The sequence below is a fragment of the Nicotiana attenuata genome, unplaced genomic scaffold (assembly GCF_001879085.1).
Source record: "Nicotiana attenuata strain UT unplaced genomic scaffold, NIATTr2, whole genome shotgun sequence".
Taxonomy (NCBI): Eukaryota; Viridiplantae; Streptophyta; class Magnoliopsida; order Solanales; family Solanaceae; genus Nicotiana; species Nicotiana attenuata.
The window spans coordinates 187,615-210,117 of NW_017670985.1; the positions used below are offsets into that span (position 1 = coordinate 187,615).

Genomic DNA, 22,503 nt, shown 5'->3' on the forward strand with positions numbered 1-22,503 from the left:
GTGTGGTCCGCACAATCAAGAACATATATGGGACATGTCTATTTGACCCAGCTCATGCAAAAACTTTGGTCATTTCTACTTAGCAACATGGTATAGACATGAAATTCAGTTAACCCACCCCAATCTAGCATGCTTTATCAATTACCTAGTACAAAACTACCCCACATAGATACATTGAAGGAATACAATAACAGATGGACTAAAAAGAAGTTAAAAAAGAAAAAAAAACAAAAGTTAAAAATAAAATAATATTAACTATGAAATGAAGCATACCAGATGGTGTAAATGTGCAAAGAACCAAGTGAGGCAAATGGTGGTGTGTGTTACTTAGGCAATTTCTCAGAGCAACAGTAATTTTCAAAGAGGGAAAAATGTAAAATGATGCCTTATGTTCTATTTATACTTAGAGAATTTAGAAGGTTAGAGAGGCTAGTGCGACATTCTTTTTCTGCGACCGCACAAGAGCTTCTGCAGCAGCATTCTTTTTTCGGCAGACGCACAAAGAAAAAGCGCGGTCCGCATTTCCTGTTTTGATGACACAACCTTGTCTACCATTTCTCATCTAATACTAATCCCTGCAGCACACTTCAAATCAAGTTAAAAATAGCAAATAACATCTAACTAAAAAAGAGAAAAGGGAAAGCAACTTGGGTTGCCTCCCAAGAAGCGCCTTATTTAACGTTGTGGCACGATGCAATGTCATAGCATCCTCAAGTGAAGTAAATACTCTCTCTAACTTTTCTCAAGTAGTGCTTCACCCGGTGACTGATAACTAGGGATTCTGACCGCTTATTTGCTCTCTTTTACTTGCGTTTTAGCTCAAAAATGCTTAAAGGTATTCCCAAAAACTAATGAAATGTGCTTGCTTGCAGGAACATTGGGAAATGAGCCAAAGAAGTCAAAATCAACTCATAAAGGAGTCAAAAGTGAACAAGAACCAAAACAAGGAAACAGTGCAGACCGCACAATTCTAGTACGGTCACAGACAGGAGTTTCAGAGAGTGGTCTTTGATCCAGCTGAAGGATTGCGGACACACTGAAATTGTGCGGCCGCAGGATGTCAAGTGCGGCGGCATTCATTATTATGCGGACCGCGAGATTGAAGAATCAGAGAGCTAGAAAGTAAAGGAGTGCGGACCGCATCACTTTTGTGCGGCCGCACAATCAGAAGCGCGGCTGCACTCATTTTTATGCGGACCGCAGAAGCCCTGAAGTTCCAAGCCCAAGATCCCAAGAATGCGGACCGCACGATAATTGTGCGGTCGCAGTAGCTCATTCTGCAAACCGCACCAGAAATATGCGGCCGCATAACCTTCGTAGGGGCATTTTTGTCATATATTTGTAGCTTAGTATAAATAGAACTTTTTGTCATTTTTAGGTTAAGTTTAGTTTTGATAAGTGCACCTGAGCCGTTTTCTTTACTGTATTGAGTAATTTTGTACTAGATTAACTTCTAAACATTAGATTTCTTTCTTTAGTCAATTATTATGTATTCTATCTTCATTTCTTCTTGTGTTTCTTTATTATTCATGAGTAGCTAAATCTTTAGCTAGGGTTGTAGCCCAACCCTAGTATGGGTACTTAATATGTATTTAATTTAGGGCTTATTTGTGATTAGGTTAGTGATATGCCTTGTTCATGCTTAAATTCTAGAATTAATGGTTGCAAACATTGATTCATGCCTTTTTGACTTAGTCTCTACTTGAGAAAGAGAGACTAGTCTAGGAAAACTTGGCTAACAAGGAATTGGCAAGAAATTGATAGCCCCAATTAAAGGGTCAAACCTAGAGATAGTAAGACCTGACTTGAGCATATATCAATTGATTGTTGCAATAACCATTTGGAAAACAACCATAATAAAAAACATTGTCTTCTAGTTTATTATTTGCAATCAATAGTATAAAGTAGAAATAGAAACATCAAACAAGAATGTGGAAGTGCAAATTGAGGCACATTATACAATTACACTAGGTATACACCTAATCCCATTTCTAACTCCCTGAGGAATCGACCCCGACTCACGTTGGGTTTTATTATTGCTTCGACCGCTTCACTACCTAATTGTGGTGTGAGTTTGGGCGACATCATTGACCATTGATTAGAAATATTTCATGGTTCTTGTTCTTCAAATCCATTGCACCGAAAGGTATCACGCTAATAATTTCAAATGGAACAGTGACCGGGAAACATCCTCAACCTTGAGTTAAACAACAACACTAGATCACCGGCCATGAACTCCTTGTTCCAAATATAGTTGTCACACTACAACACTATGCATTTACAGCTACAAAATATATTGTAGCTAAATATGAAAAATTCCGTGGCTAAACACTTTAGCCACAATATTTTTTTCCGTAGCAATCGTAGCAAGAAATAGCGTAACTAAAAGTTAGCTATAGACTTTACATGGTTCGTGGCTAAGGACTAATATTTGTTGCTACGAATTTTTTTGGTATTGTAGCAATATTAACAGAACTTTTTTTGCCACAAATTATATACTTATAGCAAAAACTCTTATTCTTTTGCCACAACAAATAAACTTTGTAGCAATCTTTATGTTGTAGCCACAAGGTGTTTTATCGTGGCAAAAGAATTAAATTGTTTGCTACGAAAATTCATATGTTGTGGCTATTTTTATACCTCAGTCTCGTGGCAATTGTTCTTTTATTTAGCTACGAGTTCATAAATTTATAGCTACAATCGAAGTATTTGCCACAAAAATTTTGGTATGTAGCTAAGAATTCATTCTTCTTGCCATAAAATATATAGAATTCAAGCTATAGTTTAATCATTTTCTACGGAAAGTGAAAAAATAACTATCAACTATATATATCTGTAGCCTCGAATTCTAAATTTTTATTGCTATAATCAAAGAATTTGCCACAAAATAATTGGTAACAAGAATTTTCATCCTGCAGCTAAAATTTCAAATATTTTAGATTCCAAAACATATACATAAGAATTGTTACAATGTAGCTAAGAATTAAAAAAATTACACTCCACAATAAGTTTCAAGTTACTTATAATTGTAAATTTCAAATATGCACGATACGTAATTCTTCTACAACACCATCTTGCTTGAGACATAAAGTAGCACCGTCTTCTCCTTCCTCGCTTCCCAACGTAGTACCGCCTTAACTGCACTTTAGCTTTAGTCTTAATTTGTCATTGCTGCTCTAACTCACAAATCTGCCTGTTAATGATAAAGTATTTTAACACCCGAAAGCAAAAAATAACCGATCACATATGCAAAGAGGTAGTCACTATATTGCTTCAAAAATTAATTAATGAAGCAAATTACATATTGCTTGCAAAGATGTGACGACACGACCCGTCGTCACGTGAGTTACCGCCCCGTTTCCCCCATTTTATGCTTCTTCATGTTTCATCATCGGTATTTGGGGTGTTAGAGTTGATTTGGGTTGGTTTTGGTAGGAAATGAGGCACTTAGTCTCTTTAAGGAAGGTTTGTTTTGGAAAAGTCAACCGGACGTTGACTTATGTGTTAGAGGGCTCGGATATGAATTCCGATGATTCAGTTAGCTTGGGGGATGATTTGTGACTTAGGAGTGTGATTGGAAGTAATTTTGGAGGTCCGGTGTAGAATTAGGCTTGAATTGGCGAAGTTAGTATTTTGGCGAATTCCGGTTGATAGGTGAGATTTTGATCCGAGGGTCAGAATGGAATTCCGAGAGTTGCAGTAGCTTCGTTAGGTGATTTGGGATGTGTGTGCAAAATTTCAGGTCATTCGGAGGTGATTTGGTTGGGTTTTTGATCGAATGCGTATTTCGGAAGTTTTTGAAGAACTTAGGCTTGAATTCGATGAGAAATGATGGTTTTAGTGTTGTTTGAGGTGTTTTTATGATTGGAACAAGTTTGAATGATGTTATAGGATGTGTTGGTGCTTTTGGTGGAGGTCCCGGAGGCCTCAGGTGAGTTTCGGGAGGTCAACCGGACCATTTTCTAAGTTAAAAAGCTGCAGATTTCTCATTTCAGGTGTTGCAGAGAATTTACTCTTCGCGTTCGCGTAAGGAGTCACGCGTTCGCGAAGAGGGAAATTGGGAGGCAGGTAATTTGCTCTACGCGTTCGCGTTCGAGGGTCCGCGTTCGCGGAAGGCCGGAGGATTGTGCTTCGCGTTCGCACCAGCCCAATCGTGTTCGCGTATAAGGAATTGAGGTTCAGGGCTGTTGGTCTTCGCGTCCGCATCATGCGTGTCGCGTTCGCGTATGTATGAGGAATAAAGCTTCGCGTTCGGGTGGTGTGGGCCGCATTCGCGAAGGGCATTTTTGGCAGATGGAAAATTTGAGCATTGCGAATGCGGGATAGCCCTCGCGTTCGCGAAGAAGGAGGGGTCAGACCTGGGCAGAATATTTTAAAACATTTCATCCGCGAACCCAACCCGTTTTTCCACCATTTTTGGGCATTGTTGAGAGCTTTTGGACGGGGATTGAAGAGAGTTTCAACTGGGATCGATTGAAGGTAAGTTTTATGAGTTAAAAACATGATTTTATTGTAGGATCATCCTTGAAATTCATGAGAATATAGCCAAATTGTAAGAAATTAGGGCTTGAGTTTGAAATTCTAAATTTGAGATTTGAGGGGCCATTTGTGGTCCGATTTGAGAGATTTTGGTATGTATAGACTCGTGGCGAGATGAGGAATCCGGTGATGTTAATTTTCTGATTTTTCGAGAAGTGGGCCCTGGGCTCGGGTTTTGCAAATTTCGTGATTATCGATATTTTTCGAGTCTTTTCGATTGGGTTATGTTCCCTTAGCCTATTGTGACATATTCGTTGTGGTTTTGGTCAGATTCGACACACGAGGAGGTTAATTCGAAAGGCAAGGGCATAGCAAGCTAGGACTTTGGCCAGCTTGAGGTTAGTAATAAATGTAAATGCTGTGTTGAGGGTTTGAAACCCCGAATTTGCACAATGTAGTGCTATGTGAGGTGACTTGCACGCCGGATAACGGGCGTGGGGTAGAGCACCGTCGGGGATTGTGACTTGGTCCGTCCCGCTTAATAAAATTATTACCTAATTGATTGTAGTTTTGTGATATCCTTGTAAAAATGGATTAATTGTCATAATTGGGCTTCGTGCCAACTACTTGAATCCTTCAGGGATTATTTTTACTGGTTTATTACCATATTTCTAGATATTGAACTCAGTCCTGGTATTTAACACTGTTTTTTTTTGTAAACTCAGCCATTTTTATAAAAATAGAAACTAAAGTAATATTTTTAAATGAAGTTTGGGTTGAATATTTTTATAGTATTGTGCCGAAAGGCTTATGTGATTTTGGACTGAGTATGGGATCGGACTGCACGCCGCAGTGGTATGATATTTATATTGATATGAGGCCGAGGGCCTGTTTGATGCCACGATACGGCTTATTATTGCGCTTGGGCCGTAAGGGGCCCCTCCCGGAGTCTGCACACCCCCAGTGAGCGCCGTCGACGTTAAATAAATGGAGCGGGCTGCACGTCCGCAGCGGGGTACTGGAGGTACCGGTTTATGTGTTGCATTGCATATTTAGTTGTCATTTATTCTTCATCTGTTGTGGCATTATTATAATTGTCTTAGATGGTTATTGTATTTATAGCTTTACCTTGTGTTATTTAGGATTTCTTATCCTCAAACTTTATTTATATTTATTACTTTCCGGGTTGGAAGTACTCACAATACTCCCTGCACCTTGTGTGCAGATCCAGGTACACCACAGGGTGAGTGAGGATTTGTTTAGCTGAGCAGCAGTATTCGGGAGTATCGAGGTAGCTGCATGGCGTTCGCAGCCTTGATCTCTCCCATCTATCTTTATCCTTTTATTCGTATTTTCTTTCCTAGACAGACTTGTGATTAGGTGAATATTTTGTATTAGAGGCTCATGTTCGTGACACCAGATTTGTGGGCTATTTAGTATTTTATTTTGGGGTTTTTCGGATGTTAGAAATTATTTCAGAGATTCCGCATTTAAATTGTTATTTTTACTTGTGAATATTTATTTATCCATCTAGGTTATTTGGTTAAGGTTGTGTAAATGGTGGGGCTTGCCTAGCAGTGTGTTGGGCGCCATCACGACCGGGGTTTGGGTCGTGACAGATTAAGAACATCAGTACTGCAACTTAATCTTAACTGAGTCTCATTGGTGCTTTCTAAATTACAAATCACTTTGTAATTGGAGGCGGATCATATTGTCTGGCACTAGACTAAAATTTCAACTGATATGGATTAATTCTTTTTGGCCAAAAGAGGTACTTTAGCCGGAAAGGCAACATTTGACAGTTGTATGAGTTCACTAAATACTTAACAGGTACAATTGAGTTTAAACTTCAATACAAAGATGCAAGTTCGATTAGTAAAAATATAAATTGAATATCAATAAGACAAGAAATATTTCTTGATAATTCTTTTACAAGAATTTTTAACATATAATAAAAGAGAAAAGTACAAAGCAACAAAAAAATAAAAAGAAAACCTGTAGACTTCATAAACTTCTTAAAGGATCTTGATCCCAATTTTGTAATGTTGCTTTGCTGTTACAGTTCACGAACTATGGCTCCTCCCAAAATTACCTCTTCAAAATCTTCAAACTTTCACTCACTATATATCAAAAATAAGGCAGAATATTAAATTGCTGAATAATTCGCAAAACTAAACCCAAAAAATTCATGTCAAGTAGGTATGAGAAAATTCACAAACCGTAAAATATAGAGATACGAGCTTACCTCTATGGGGTTCTCTCTCACTCTTCTTCTCTGTAGTTCTTGCATTTTTTAGTTTATCCATAGTTGAAGAAAGAATTGGAAAAGTGGGGAAGGGGACGTAGGGGTAGGATTGGCGGCTGAAGAGTTTAGAACGTAGTTTAGGTTTTGGTGATTTGCTTTGGCCAATTACAATTGTCCTTTGTCATTTATATAACATAATTTTGCTTTCTTTTATTTCTTAGTTAATACTACATCTTAATTCAGTAGATGCAAAGAAATATAAGTGCTAACAATTATAAGTAAAAACACTACTACTAAAAGAATAAATATATAATTTATGTTAAGTAACACTGAAAAATAAACTATTTGCATAAAATAAAGATATTCTAAATTAAATTTTCTTTAAAGTTTCTTTCATCCTATATGATATTGTTAGTAGTTTGTTATATACTCCTATTTTTATTATATTAGATTCGTATTAGTGTTTAATTAGATTTATAAAAAATTATAATTATTCAGATTGAATATAATTAGTGAGCAATGTAAATAATTACAAGCACAAAGTTACAGTATAATTACATATTTATTTAAATTATATTGGAAAATCACAAGTACTACTTTGTTTGATATGAATTATTATATACTAATTAATTTTTTATACACTCATTTATCAAGAAATATTAAATTCTCAAATTTTTGAAATAAAACATAATATATTAAAGTTATTTAAGTTTATAAAATATCGGATAATAGTCATAAGAAAGACAATATCCTCTTTATGTATACGAATCATATTAAATTCTTAATTCTTTGATTCAGTAATATAAATAATTTATTGTAGAATATAGTTAGTACAAGATTATAGTTGTTTAATTTTGAAATAATTAGTCAAGCACATAATTGTGGGATATAATTCCATTTTTTTAATTATAATTGAAACTTATACGGTCAGACATCTTTATAACAACATCCTTATACATCAACCACTCACTATAAAAATCAAGTTTTTGTAACGACCCGACCGGTCGTTTTGAGCCCTAGCGCGCCGTTCAGCAGTTTGAAGCCATGAGCAGCTCCATTTCAGGTATTACGACTTGTACGCGTGGTCGGAAATAAATTTTGGAAAGTTCGGGATTGATTCAGAAGGAGGATTTTCATTTCGGAAGCTTTAAGTTGAATGAATCAACTAGGATTGGATTTTTGAGTAAACGACCTCGGAATTGGGATCGAAGGCTCCAGTAGGTTCGTATGATGATTTCTGACTTGGACGTATGCCCGTATCGGGTTTTGGATGACCCGGAAGCGTTTTGGCGCCTATTTTGGAAGTAAGCATTTTGGAAGAAATTTCATAAGTTTGGGTTGAAGTACATTTCTGTGTTATCGACGTCTGTTTGGGAATCCGAGTCTGGGAGTAGCTCCGGATGGTGATTCTGGTGATGGGAGCACGATCGGAAGTGAATTCGGATGTCCGTGGAGCATTTTGGAGCCATTTGGCTAAGGATAGAAATTTGAAGGTTTTTGAGAGGTTTGACCGGGGGTGGACTTTTTGATATCAGAGTCGGAACCTGATTCCGAAAGTTGGAGTAGGTCTATAATGTCGAATATGACTTGTGCACAAAATTTGAAGTCAATCGGACGTGATTTGATAGGTTTAAACATCGAAAGTAGAAGTTTGAAATTCTAAAGTTCATAAAGCTTGGATTGGAGGTCGATTCCTGGTTTTAGCATTGTGTGCTATTATTTGAGGCCTCAAGCAAGTCCGTAATGTGTTTTGGGACTGGTTGGTATGATTGGTTGGGGTTCCGGGGGCCTCGGGTGGATTCCGGGTGGTTAACGGATCGAATTGGATTTTTTGGAAAGGCTGAAGTTGGACTGGAAGTGAAGGGACCGCAGATGCGGTCATGTAGCCGCAGAAGCAGGACCGCACCTGCGGAAGGAGAAGCGCAGATGCGGAATCTGGCGGCTAGGCTGGGACCGCAGATGCGGTCATTTTGCCGATGCGGGACCGCACCTGCGGAAGGAGAAGCGCAGATGCGAAAGGACTGGAGGCAGTGAGCTATCTTTAAAAATCGAGTTTAGGCTCATTTCCTCCCATTTTCACTTCAGGCTGGGTGATTTTGGAGCTTTTGGAAGAGAGATTTTCTCCATCTATGTCAAGGTAAGTTGTTCCCGCTCATTAGACGCTAAATACATGGTTTTGCTGCGGATTTGAGCATGAAAATTGGTAGAAACTTGGGGTTTGAGGGAAAACCTAGAAAATTAATATTCTTGGAATTTGTCCATGATTTTTATGTATGAAATTGAGGGTAAATTATATATTTGAGTTCGTGAGGCTATGGGTAAACTTATTCTTCGAAAATTTTGGAAATCCGGGCACGTGGGTCCGAGGATGTTTTTGTCAACTTTCCGATCGGGGTTAGGAATTGTTATAAATTAGATTAATATGAGTAGTTTATCGTAAATTAATGAATTTGCATAATCATTGGCTAGTTTCTGAGTATCTAGCATAGATTCAAGTCTTCGGAAGGGCGTGGAATGCCGGTTATGGAACTCCAGAGCGAGGTGAGTCTCCTTTATAACCTTGTAAGAGGAAATTGTCCCCATAGGTGAAATAATTGGTTATGTGCTCCTATTTGTGGGGGCTACGTACGCACGAGGTGACGAGAGTTCGTGCGTAGCTACTAATATGTGTAAGTCCGGGTAGTCTAGGACCCAAAAAGCATGCTATACTTGGAATATCTGTGAACTTATTGACAGTTGAATTTCTTAAATCTTATCCAACTGGTAAATGAATTTCTAAGAGGATTAAACTCCATTTTCTTAAATCATTAAAAGAGGATTGGCTTTTATTTGGATAAATGTTCCCCAATAAATTCTTAATTTACTGTTTGAGCATGTATTTCTATGTGTACCTGCGTCGCATGCATGATTCGCGAGCAGGGTGATTGTTAGTTAAATTTGACCGCGTCGCATGTGTGATTCGCGAGCGGGGTAATAGATGCATCTATGGTTCGGGCCGCTCGACCCTCGGCAATGCACATTTTAAATATTGTTGGATCGGGTCGTACGACCTCGGCATGAGTTGTGCATGCTTGTATTGCTTGCCTTGAGATTTATTGATTTTGTTGTCTGCTCTCCCGACTTGAGATAATTGTTAATTGATGGGTTATGAATCCGGAGACTTCAAATAAAAAGGGAACTTTCACTTGTTTAGTGACTCATTGCATTTTACTGTTGTTCTTAATAAACCCGTGAGTTATCACATTAATAATATTATTACTGGACCTCTAGTAAGTGTCGAAGTTTCCATCTCGTCTCTACTTCTTCGAGATTAGGCGGGATACTTACTAAGTACACGTTGTTTTTGTACTCATACTATACTTTTGTGTAATTTTGTTGCACAGGCACATGCACCTCTAGTGGCCTAGTGGGTGTAGCAGCATGGTTGACACGGAGACTAGGTGAGCTGTATTTCCTCGAGGCGATCCGCAGCTAGTATAGTCTCTCTCGGAATTCTATTTGTTTTATGTCCAATTGTACCCCGGACAGCTGTTGTACTTTACTCGAGTTTTCTTAGAAATTGCTCATGCACTTGTGACACCGGGTTCTGGGATGGTTGTAAAGTATTTTTGTATCAACTGCTTATTATTTAATTTGATTTGAGACGATTATCTTTTAAATTGGTAGATTTGAAGAGAAGTCTTAGTTTTCAAGAGTATTAAAATTTGGATTTAATTAAGTATTTTGGGTTGGCTTGCCTGACAGTGGTGTCCGGCGCCATCACGGCCTTTAGTGGAATTTGGGTCGTGACAACATGGTATCAGAGCACTAGGTTCCTAAGGTCTCACGAGTCATGAGCAAGTCTAGTAGAGTCTCGCGGATCGGTACGGAGACGTCTGTACTTATCCTCGGGAGGCTGCAAGACTGTTAGGAGTACTTCCCTTCTTGATTCCTCATCGTGCGATTTGATCCATGGAGGCTTATGCCTTTAATTCCTTCCTATTCAATCTTGTGCGACGTGAACCGCTTTTCTTATAAATCGAGAATTGAAGAATTGTAATGGTACTACCGATGCAGTGCGGGGTGTTTTTCCCTGCATAGTTGTCTGAGCTATTATCGTCGCCTTGTGGAAGGATATTCTGTCGTTTCAGCTCAGTAGCGGTACTTCCGAGAGCTCTGAGGCTAGGCACAAGTTGCCACGATACTATAAACTATTGTTCCGCAGTATTGATATGATGGTAGGATGTTTGCCTACGTGTCGGGCAGTGAATGACTTGAAGGGAGGTTTACTCAGTGCATAATCTAGAGAATTCGGTAATTTATCCCCGACGAGGGAAAGGCGATCAGACTAAGAATTGTCAGATGTGGGCTGGTGGAGTAACGAGACTTGGTATTTGTGAGCGTCGTGGAGTTTTCTTCTACGATGAGGTGTCGTTGTCCTAATTGAACGTACTAAGTTCGCCAGTGTTATGGTCTTCTACAATTCGCCTTTGGGGCAAGATATCGTGAAATAGTATTGGAGATGCGGCTGTCAGATATCGCAGGGTGCGGTGGTTTAGGATTGAATCAGTGTTTCTAATTTTGACTGTTTGAGAAAGATGACCTTCGCAAGGGTTTAGGGTTAGCAGCAATTGTGGGTTCAAATGCCCGAAGATAGATTCTAATTAAGGCAACAACTGAGCGGCAACAGACGAGAAGGGACATATGGNCAGGCGTAGTTAATTTCTAGAAGGCCAGGTATAAGAAGCAAAGGTCGAGTAGTCGATTAGAGGGGTGAGTTCCGCCAAAGTGGGAGAGTGGCAGAGTTGCATATGGGCTTTGTATTAGGATGACTATGCACCTTAAGGAGAGTTTGGAACGACTTGGGAATTTTAGTGATTGATGATTGGGGTCTACGGATCTAATTTGAAGTATGGGCTATTATGCGGCAGGAGATTTGATATAACGGAAAGGAGCTACTTGAAATGAAGAAGGATACAACCTAACTTTGAATTGGAAGGATGTTGCCGCGCACTTAATTGATGTCCACGAGGGGTGAATGGACTTGTGCAGCTAGAGAGTGAGCTTGGACTTAGGATGGGTCATTATGTCGTGGGGATTACACCCCCGTGTAGCAGCATTGGAAGACGTCGGCACGCAAATCCTACAGGTGGGTTATCTCCAGTGAGCGGATCGGCAGTTGCATGGTTGGCGAAGCTTCTGCGGAAATTCTATTGGTTATACCACAAGGAGATCGGTCGTGCGAATGTGGTTGATGATTCAGAGTATAAAAAGGGGTTTTACAGAAAGATTCCGAGAATTTTGGCGGTCGATTGCGCAAGGTTATGTCAATAAGAGATCAAGGATCCTGGTGAAGCCCAGAGTCATGTAATAATGGCTTCAAGCTAAGTGGGAGAGTCCCACCGCCTATGATTAGGGTTGCATGGTTAACTACTTGCGAGGTTTCTGGTTATTAGCATATTGATGGGTCATTTCAGCTACGGAAAGGACATAAGCGGTGATTTGAGCAAAGGAATTGTTAAAGGTGTGCTATGGTTGGCCTTATTGGCCCATGTTCAGACTTGGGGAAGGATTCAAGATTTATGCCTTGTATAGATGTGGGTTTCAAGGGAAGTGATTCTGCCGGGTGCTTCGTCGAGAGGGTATTCACGTGCTAGAAGAGTTATGGAGTTGATTATATTCAGGGCCAAGTCAGAGCGGGTGGCTCTCAACAACGGTCCTAGTGGATTCAAAGGGGTAAAGTGTGGTGCCTAATGGCTTCGAGCCTATAGATACAGTTAATAATCAAGCCTTGTAGCAGCTTATGAGGAGGTGCCCAGAAGGTCCTATGATGTTTTGACCTGCAGGGTAGCAATTGGGAGGTATGAAATGGTTCGTGGGATTTGAGACAACATGGTTTCGTGAGTCAAGGTCACTCGAGATTAGTGCGGATGGAGTATGCTATGTGTTGAATGGAGTTATTATTATTTCTAAGGCAATCGAGGATAAATTGGAAGAAGATAGATTGATTAGCCATAGTTGAATTGGCATATTAGTGGCGGTGATCGGTTCCTTCAGCGTGATCAAGTTATGCAAGTGATTTGTGGCGGTTCATGTGAGGCTTGTCGGCCGCCGTAATTGATGTTATTCAAGAGGAATTCTACTGTTATGGCCTTTCATGTATAGGCGGGTCCCGGAAGGGCTATGGTGGCTTAAGACCGCTACTTAGAGATTTGGCGTATTCTACGGTTGTGAGAATTCACCTGTGTGTCGCAATGGTTCTCCTGAAGTGAGTTAAGTGAAAAGTTTTTATGGGATGAAGTGTTAAACTACTAGTGGTTCCGGAGTTATGATGAAAATCGTGCTCTATCGTATATTGGCGTGTTGGGTGCAGTGAGTGGTATGGAATTTGAAGTGAGGACAAGGTTATAGTTTGGTGTTGACGAGAATGTCACGAGTTCGGATGAGCAGGAAAGTAGCTTCGATGTTTAGAGTGAGTTGGTATTGTCTTCAGCGTCACCTAAAATCGGTGTTTGTGAAAAAGGCCTTGCATCCTGGTTGAGGATTCTTGATCGCTTCTTTTTTTTAGCATTAGCGCGGCCGGTGAGTTGGATGTACAGATCTGTTAACTGCTACGGAAGGTTGTGGGACCGTGCCCACGGAAAGGTTGTATTAGTGTGGCATGTAGCCACTTGATCGATTGAAGAGTTAAATCAAGTATGAAATTGTAGTGATGTCGTTAAATTAAGAATTGATGCCTGGAAGGCACACGGTTTATTGGGTTGTGGACTGTGGAGGATTACTCCGGTTATGATGGTTGTCCTTATGCGTTGTGAGGAGCAAGGGGAGTATTTATGGACCTTTGAAAGGTTATTAGCCTAGTTCGGTACGATCAGAACCAGCTCGAGGTCTGTGGAGGGATTTAAATGTGAATATGGGCTCTATATCAGGCAAGATGTGTTCATTTCAGTAATGCGCTCCTTATGGAAGAGCAGTCAGGGTGTTATTTCATCGTCAGTTATTTCATGTAATGATATATTGCGCCGTGAGAGTTGTGAGACGGCTTGGTGAATTGCTTATGTGTTGAGGTTCCGCGTAGAGATGAGGTTATATGAGCGAAATGGCTCTTGAGATTCAGATCGTATATCGCACCTCGGTTATGCTTGGGTTTTGTAGCTTATAGCTCTATATGTCTCTCCAGGGACGGTATTATGCACTTAGCGCGCTTGTGACCGATATTCGGTATTTTGTTGTAATGAGTAACTTAGCTCGATGTATATCTCTTGATGTGAATTTTATGTGTGGATCGGGTGGCACGCCGCCATGGGTATGTTGATTAGATCGGGTTACGCACCGCAACAATGTGATGTTGAGTACAGTTCCCGTATCTGTTCCTATGTGTTTTGTTTCTTCTTTTTCTGAGAAAAACTTATATTAGTTGTGTGCTCGTGTCGCATGTATGATTCGCTAGCGGGGTGTCTGTTTAAATATGAGGACCGCGTCGCATGTATGATTCGCGAGCGGGGTAATTGGATTTCCTTTTCAGAGTTCATTTTCCTTTTGTATCGCATTTGAATTGGTAGCCCATTAGCACGTTGTGGCATCATATGAGACTTTTGATCGTGTCCGGGGTGGCTTATTGCCTGAGCGGTTCGTACTGGGTGAGACGAGATCATTAGATTTAGGATCAGTGCCATCTGATTATATGAGTATGTTGAGGAGCTAAGACCATTATTTGGTTCAAGATGAGGTGATGGTTCTTGACAGGAGTATAGACCCAATTATTTGTTGATTCGGCAGTTGGTTAAGAATTTCTACACATCTCTTCCGTCGTGGCAATATTGTAAGAGTTAAAGCAAGACCTATGTAGGTCATGAGGTGCAATGGGAGCATCAGATTCGTGGAATTTCGATTTATTCGATCAGAGAATGCCATTGTGGTCAGGTGAATAAAGCAGTGCAAGGTGTGAATTCAGCTAAGATATGCAGTTGTGTTTTGGTGTTGCGTGTAGTTATTGATACGGCGAGCGTATGTTGGAACAGGCCTGGCAGAGAATTCCGGATGATGGAATTGGGCTCTAAGGCTTATTTGCTTCAGTGAAAAAGGATATCTTCAGATTGACCGAGCTAGGGTGCCCAGCTGAGTTGTGGGAGCACGGGTAGGTGCTCGAGGTGTTAAACAGTGATTTTTGACAACCCCAAAACAGTTCCTAGCACGTTCGAGGACGAACTTATGTTTAAGTGGGAGAGGATGTAATGACCCGACCAGTCGTTTTGAGCCCTAGCACGTCGTTCAGCAGTTTGAGGCCATGAGCAGCTCCATTTCAGGTATTACGACTTGCACGTGTGGTCGGAATAAAATTTCGGGAAGTTCGGGATTGATTCAGAAGGAGGATTTTCATTTCGGAAGCTTTAAGTTGAAAGAATCAACTAGCATTGGATTTTTGAGTAAACGACCTCGAAATCGGGATTCGAAGGCTCCAGTTGGTTCGTATGATGATTTCGGACTTGGGCGTATGCCCCGATCGGGTTTTGGATGACCCGGGAGCGTTTTGGCTCCTATTTTGGAAGTAAGCATTTTGGAAGAAATTTCATAAGTTTGGGTTGAAGTGCATTTCTGTGTTATCGACATTCGTTTGGGAATTTGAGTCTAGGAGTAGCTCCGGATGGTGATTCTGGTGTTGGGAGCGCGATCGGAAGTGAATTCGGATGTCCGTGGAGCATTTTGGAGCCATTTGGCTAAGGATAGAAATTTGAAGGTTTTTGAGAGGTTTGACCGGGGGTGGACTTTTTTATATCAGGGTCGGAACCCGATTCTGAAAGTTAGAGTAGACCCGTAATGTCGAATATGACTTGTGCGCAAAATTTAAAGTCAATCGGACGGGATTTGATAGGTTTAAACTTCGAAAGTAGAAGTTTGAAATTCTAAAGTTCATAAAGCTTGGATTGGAGGTCGATTCGTGGTTTTAGCGTTGTGTGATATGATTTGAGGCCTCGAGCAAGTCTGTAATGTGTTTTGGGACTGGTTGGGGTTCCGGGGGCCTCGGGTTGATTCTGGGTGGTTAACGGATCGAATTGGATTTTTTTGGAAAGGCTGAAGGTGCTGGTTGTTGGTATAACCGCACCTGCGAGACTAGGGCCGCAGGTGCGGAGCCGCAGAAGCGGCCAAAAGAGCCGCAGATGCGGTTTTGTACTGGAAGTGAAGGGACCGCAGATGCGGTCATGTAGCCGTAGAAGTGGGACCGCACATGCGGAAGGAGAAGCGCAGATGCGGAATCTGGCGGCTAGGCTGGGACCGCAGATGCGGTCATTTTGCTGCAGATGCGGGACCGCACCTGCGGAAGGAGAAGCGCAGATGCGAAAGGACTGGAGGCAGTGATCTATCTCTAAAAATCGAGTTCAGGCTCATTTCCTCCCATTTTCACTTTGGGCTGGGCGATTTCGGAGCTTTTGGAAGAGAGATTTTCTCCATCTATGTCAAGGTAAGTTGTTCCCACTCATTAGACGCTAAATACATGGTTTTGCTTCGGATTTGAGCATGAAAATTGGTAGAAACTTGGGGTTTGAGGGAAAACCTAGAAAATTGATATTCTTGGAATTTGACCACGATTTTTGTGTATGGAAATTGAGGGTAAATTATATATTTGAGTTCGTGAGGCTATGGGTAAACTTATTCTTCGAAAATTTTTGAAATCCGGGCATGTGGGCCCAAGGGCATTTTGTCAACTTTCTGATCGGGGTTAGGAATTGTTATAAATTGGATTAACATGAGTAGTTCATCATAAATTAATGAATTTGCATAATCATTGGCTAGTTTTGGAGTATCTAGCATCAATTCAAGTCTTCGGAAGGGCGTGGAATGCCGGTTATGGATCTCCGGAGCGAGGTGAGTCTCCTTTCTAACCTTGTAAGAGGGAATTGTCCCCATAGGTGAAATAATTGGTTATGTGCTCCTATTTGTGGGGGCTACGTACGCACGGAAGAGAGTCCGTGCGTAGCTACTAATATGTGTAAGTTCGGGTAGTCTAGGACCCAAAAAGCATGCTATACTTGGAATATCTGTGAACTTATTGACAGTTGAATTTCTTAAATCTTATCGAACTGGTAAATGAATTTCTAAGATGATTGAACTCCATTTTCTTAAATCATTAAAAGAGGATTGGCTTTTATTTGGATAAATATTCCCCGATAAATTCTTAATTTGCTGTTTGAGCATGTATTTCTATGTGTACCTGCGTCGAATGCATGATTTGCGAGCAGGGTGATTGTTAGTTAAATTTGACCGCGTCGCATGTGTGATTTGCGAGCGGGGTAATAGATGCATTTATGGTTCGGGCCGCTTGACCCTCGGCATTGCACATTTTAAATATTGTTGGATTGGGTCGTACGACCTCGGCATGAGTTGCGCATGCTTGTATTGCTTGCCTTGAGATTTATTGATTTTGTTGTCTGCTCTCCCGACTTGAGATAATTGTTAATTGATGGATTATGAATCCGGAGACTTCAAATAAAAAGGGAACTTTCACCTGTTTAGTGACTCATTGCATTTTACTGTTGTTCTTAATTCCGCTGATGGAATATCAATTAACAATTATCTCAAGTCAAGTCATCCCTAGCCTCTGATGGGATATCGAGTCAAGCCATCACATCTCCATATTTCGTGCATTAGATATATATATGTATTCGTTACTAAGTCTCATCTCCTATATAAAGGGGACTCACCCCCGTTGTTGCTCCCATAATTCTACAAAGTGAAATAATATCTCTCTCTCTCTCTCTCTCTCTCTCTCTCTCTCTTTTCTTACAAAAGCTCATTGGTTATCACTGATACTGAGGATACCTCGATATCCTTTGCCTTTGAACGTGTTCTTCATTTTATAAATAGTTCTGCATCGTACAAACTCAATTTCGGTTATAAATAGCTCCGTTTGATTATATTTCTAGCTGTTAGATTATGCCCGAATACCCCCAATGACCCAAGCTCGACCCCGAGGTCGACCACGAAGTCCCATCTGACCGAGCTTACGCCCGGGTAGCAGGCCCTTTGGTTCGCCCGTTATCTCGTTTATCTACAACCCTATCGCTAAATTTCATAATACTAGCATCATCTGCTTTAACAAACTAGCTCGGAAATAGATCACGTATTTTTAGAATCCCATTTAACAAATTTAATTGTAGTTACCGTTTTCTCGGTAAATAGCTATATGCTAAATCTCCAAGTGCGAGTCTTGGCTTGATTCAGTGGCATTCTTCGGCCACGTGGTGTCCAGTAAGGGGATTCAGGTAGATCCAAAAAATATTGAGGCAGTTCAGTTGGCCCCGACCTTCTACCGCTACTGGGATCCATAGTTTCCTTGGGTTGGCTAGGTATTATTGCCGTATCGTGGAAGGGTTTTCATTTATAGCATCCCTACTGACTGGATTGACCCAAAAGGGTGACCTATTCAGGTGGTCCGACGAGTGTGAGGAGAGCTTTCAAAAGCTAAATACTGCCTTGACTACATCTCCAGTTCTTGTTTTGCCTTTAGCATCGGGTTCATATATTTTTTATTGCGATGCTTCACGGATTGGCAATGGATGTGTGTTGATGCAGGAGGGTAGAGTGATTGTGTATGTTTTGCGTCATTTGAAGCCCCACAAGAAGAACTACCCAGTGCATGATTTGGATTTAGCAGATATAGTTCACGTGTTCAAGATCTGGAGGCACTATCTCTACGGCGTGTCAAGTGAGGTGTTCATGGATCACGAGTTTTCAACACTTATTCAAGCAAAAGGATCTGAACTTGAGGCAATAGAGGTGGTTAGAGCTACTAAAGAACTATGATATCACCATTCTTTATCATCCCGGGAAGTTCAATGTGGTGGTCGACGCTTTGAGTAGGAAAGCTGAGAGCATGGGGAGTCTCGCATTTTTTTCCAGTGGGGGAGAGACTGTTAGCTTTGGGTGTTCAGGCTTTGGCCAATAGGTTCGTGAGGTTGGATGTTTCAAAGCCTAGCCGGGTTCTTGCTTACGTGGTTTCACGATCTTCCTTGATTGAGCGCAACAAGGTACGTTAGTATGATGATCCCCACTTCATTTTCCTTAAGGACACGGTGCGGCTTGGTGATGCCAAGTAGGTGACTATTGGTGATGATGGGGTGTTGAGACTTCCGGGCCGGATTTGTGTGCTCAATGTAGTTGCGGGAGTTGATTCTTGAGGAGGCCCATAGTTTGTGGTATTCCATTCATCCGGATGCCGCAAAGACGTACTATGATTTGAAGCAGCACTACTGGTGAAGAAGGATGAAGAAAGATACTGTATAGTATGTGGCTCTGATTTTGAACTGTCAGCAGGTTAAGTACGAGCATCAGAGACCGGGCAGTTTACTTCAGAGGCTTGATATTCTAGGGTTGAAGTGGGAGTGTATCACAATGAATTTTATAGTTGGACTTCCACTGACCTTGAGGAGATTCGATGCAATGTGGGTCATTATGGATAGACTGACAAAACTTTACACATTTAATTCCAATCATGACTACCTACTCTTTAGAGCAGTTGGCTCGGATTTATCTTCGTGAGATTATTCGTCTTCATGGTGTGCTGGTGTCTATTATCTACAATTAGGGCACGCAGTTCACTTCGCATTTTTAGAGAGCCGTGCAACGTAATTTAGGCACACAAGTCGAGCTAAGTACATCATTTCATCCACATACAGACGGGCAGTTCGAGCGCACTAGCTATTCAGATCTTGGAGGACATGTTACATGTATGCGTCATTGATTTTGGGGGCTCATGGGATCATTTTCTATTGCTAGCAGAGTTTGCCTACAACAATAGCTATTAGTCGAGCATCCAGATAGCTCCTTATGAGGACTTATATGGGAGTCGATGTCGTTCTCTGGTTAGTTGGTTTGAGCATAGGGAGGCTAGGTTGTTGGGCACTGATTTAGTCCGTGATGCTTTGGAGAAGGTGAAGTTGGTTTAGGAGCAGCTTCGCACAGCGCAGTTCAGGTAAAAGAGTTATACTGATAGGAGGCTGGTAATGTGGTAGTCATAGTGGGTGAGAGGGCTCTACTCAGAGTTTCACCTATGAATGATGTGATGAGGTTCGATAAGAAGGAAAAGTTGAGCCCTCAGCAAAATGGTCCTCTTGAGATTCTTGAGAGAGTTGGCGAGGTGGCCTACAGACTTGCATTGCCATCCAAATTATCGGGAGTTCACCTGGTGTTCCATACTCTGGAATTATTATGGTGATCAGTCATATGTGTTAGATTTGAGCTCTGTGCAATTGGACAAGGATTTGACCTATGTTGAGGAGCCGGTGGCTACTTTGGACACGCCGGTCCAGAATTTGAGGTCGAAGAATATTGCATCGGTGAAGGTTCAGTGGAGAGGTCCACTGGTTGAGGAGGCAAATTGGGAGACCGAGCATGATATGTGGAGGCGATATCCTCACCTTTTGACACTTCAGGTATGTCTCTATACTCGTTCGAGGACGAATGTTTGTTTAAGAGAAGGAGAATGTAACGACCCAGCAAGTTGTTTTGAGTATTTTAGCCCCGTTCCCCCTATTTGATTCCTTACATATGCGTATTTGTGGCTATATGACTTGCGGGGATGGTTGGTTTGGGTTTGGGGAGGTTTAGGATTAATTTGGGGCACTTAATCCCTTGGTTAGAGGCTTAAGTTGTTAGAGTTGACCGGAATATGACTTTTATATAGACGACTCTAGAATGATGTTTTGATGGTTCCCATAACTTTATATGGGGATTTTGGACTTAGGAATATGTTTGGATCTGGATTTGGAGGCCCCTAGGTTGAATTGGTTATATTTGGCGAAAGCTGGAAGGTTGATAAGTTTAACCCAGAGTTGACTTTATTGCTATCAGGTTCAGATTTTGACTCCAAGTGTCGGAATAGGTCCTTTGTGTCATTTGGGTCTTTCATGAAAAATTTGAGGTCAGTTCAAGATGTTTAGGCGTGTTCATCATAAGTTTTGAATTTGAAAATTTGGATTAGTTCCTTAGGCTTGAATTGAGGTGCGATTCGTGGTTTCGATGTTGTTTTGTGTGATTTGAGGCCTCAAATAGTTTTGTGATAAGCTCTGGGATTGGTTGGTATGATTAGATGGGGTACCAAGGGCCTCGTGTGTGTTTCCGATGATCTGGTTGGGGCATCATGCTTTTGGCCTCCGCATTCGCGAGAGAGGGATTGCGTTCGCGTAAGCTCTGTTGTGGTATGCATCACGTTCGCAACCAGATCACTGCGTCCGCAACCAGATCATCGCGTTTGCGCAGGGGTTTCAGAGGAAGTCGTCATTTTGTGCTTCACAAATGCGAGGCACTTGCCGCGTTCACGATGTGTATGCCTGGGCAGATCACTTAAGTACTCTATTTCGAGGGTTTTGGTTATTTCATCAAATTTTGTGCTATAAAGCTCGGATTTTGGCGATTTTGAAGGGAATTTTTATGATTTGGATTGGGTTAAGTATATTTTACTCGGAATTGTTTATTATTCATGATTCCAGTCTTCAATTTAGCGATCGATCGGTGAATCGAATTGAAGAAATCGAGGATTTTAGTAAAAACATTTTAAGTAAAAATTGATGATTTGAGAGTCGATTTGAGGTCGGATTTGAATGAAACACATATATTTGGACTCGTATTGGAATGGGTATTCGGAAGTTGTTGGTTTTATTGGGTTCTGGGGTGCGGGACCGAGGTTGACTTTTTGGGTTGACTTTGCATAATTGAACCAAGATCCTAACTTTATTGTTTGAGCTTGTTTCCTACGTCTTTTATTGTTATTATTAAGCTATTTTGGCTAGATTCGAGTCGTCCAGAGGGTGATTCATGCGGGAAGGGCTTCTTAGAGTATTGAGTTAGCTTATTTAAGGTAAGTATCTTGCCTAGCTTTTTGTGTGGGAATTTCCACTTAGGATGTGGTCTAATTTGCATTATTTGTGTAATGTGAAATGATGTGTACATCAGGTGATGAGTGTGTACATGGGCATATGTGTGGTAATTGTTCGGATTATACCTTAGGCTATTAATATCCCTTGAATTAGGATTGTTTGTTATATGAAACATGTCTTATTGTTGTTCACTCCCCCACCCTTATGTTATTATTATGATTCTTGTTCACATTGTTGTTGAGCCGTGGGCTATATCTTATTGTGACTTTGGATTGTTATTGTGGTGATGTTGTGGCACATGTGTACGTGTGGTACAGGTGATTGTCATTGTGTGGAGTATAAGGGTGGCGAGATGTGAATGCAGCAGCATAAGGGTGGTGTTTATTGATGCACATGCGACGAGATAAGGGGGATTATGTGAATGCAGCAGCATCATTGTGATGCGCACGTGGCGAAATAAAGGGGCTTATGGGCGTGTGGCTACATAAGGGAAAATATTTCATTGTGAAGCTCATGCGAAGTCATAAGGGTGGCTTGTTGATATGTTATGTGGTATTTCGGGGTGATTCTTGATGTTATTCTTGTGTTGGAACGGGTTGATGATGTGAACATATCCTTGTTTTCCTTAAATGATTTCACTTTGTGTTTTACGAGTTGTTGGTTAATTTGCCGTGTTATCACATGCCCTATTCTTTGTTGATATTTATTTTGCCATGATTTCCATTGTTAGTGTTATATTGATATTCTGCACATGTTATTTGACTAGTGAGTGTCTCGACTTGAACCTCATCACTAGTCAACGAGATTAGTCTTGATACTTACTGGGTAGCGATTGTGGTGTACTCATACTACGCTTCTGCACATTTTGTGCAGATCCAGGTACCTCAGAGTGTGATGGTCATTAGTGAGTTGATCCCGAGTTGTTGG

The 22,503-nt window shown here is 41.0% G+C and overlaps 1 long non-coding RNA gene across 1 annotated transcript; it reads right to left on the bottom strand.

The window, feature by feature from the left end:
• Positions 1-2,895: 2,895 nt before the first annotated feature.
• Positions 2,896-6,881, bottom strand: LOC109245016. Its single transcript, XR_002070771.1, has 3 exons — positions 6,725-6,881; positions 6,475-6,599; positions 2,896-3,193 (listed from the first exon to the last, which is right to left on the bottom strand). It is a non-coding gene; the product is annotated as an uncharacterized LOC109245016 (long non-coding RNA).
• Positions 6,882-22,503: the final 15,622 nt, after the last annotated feature.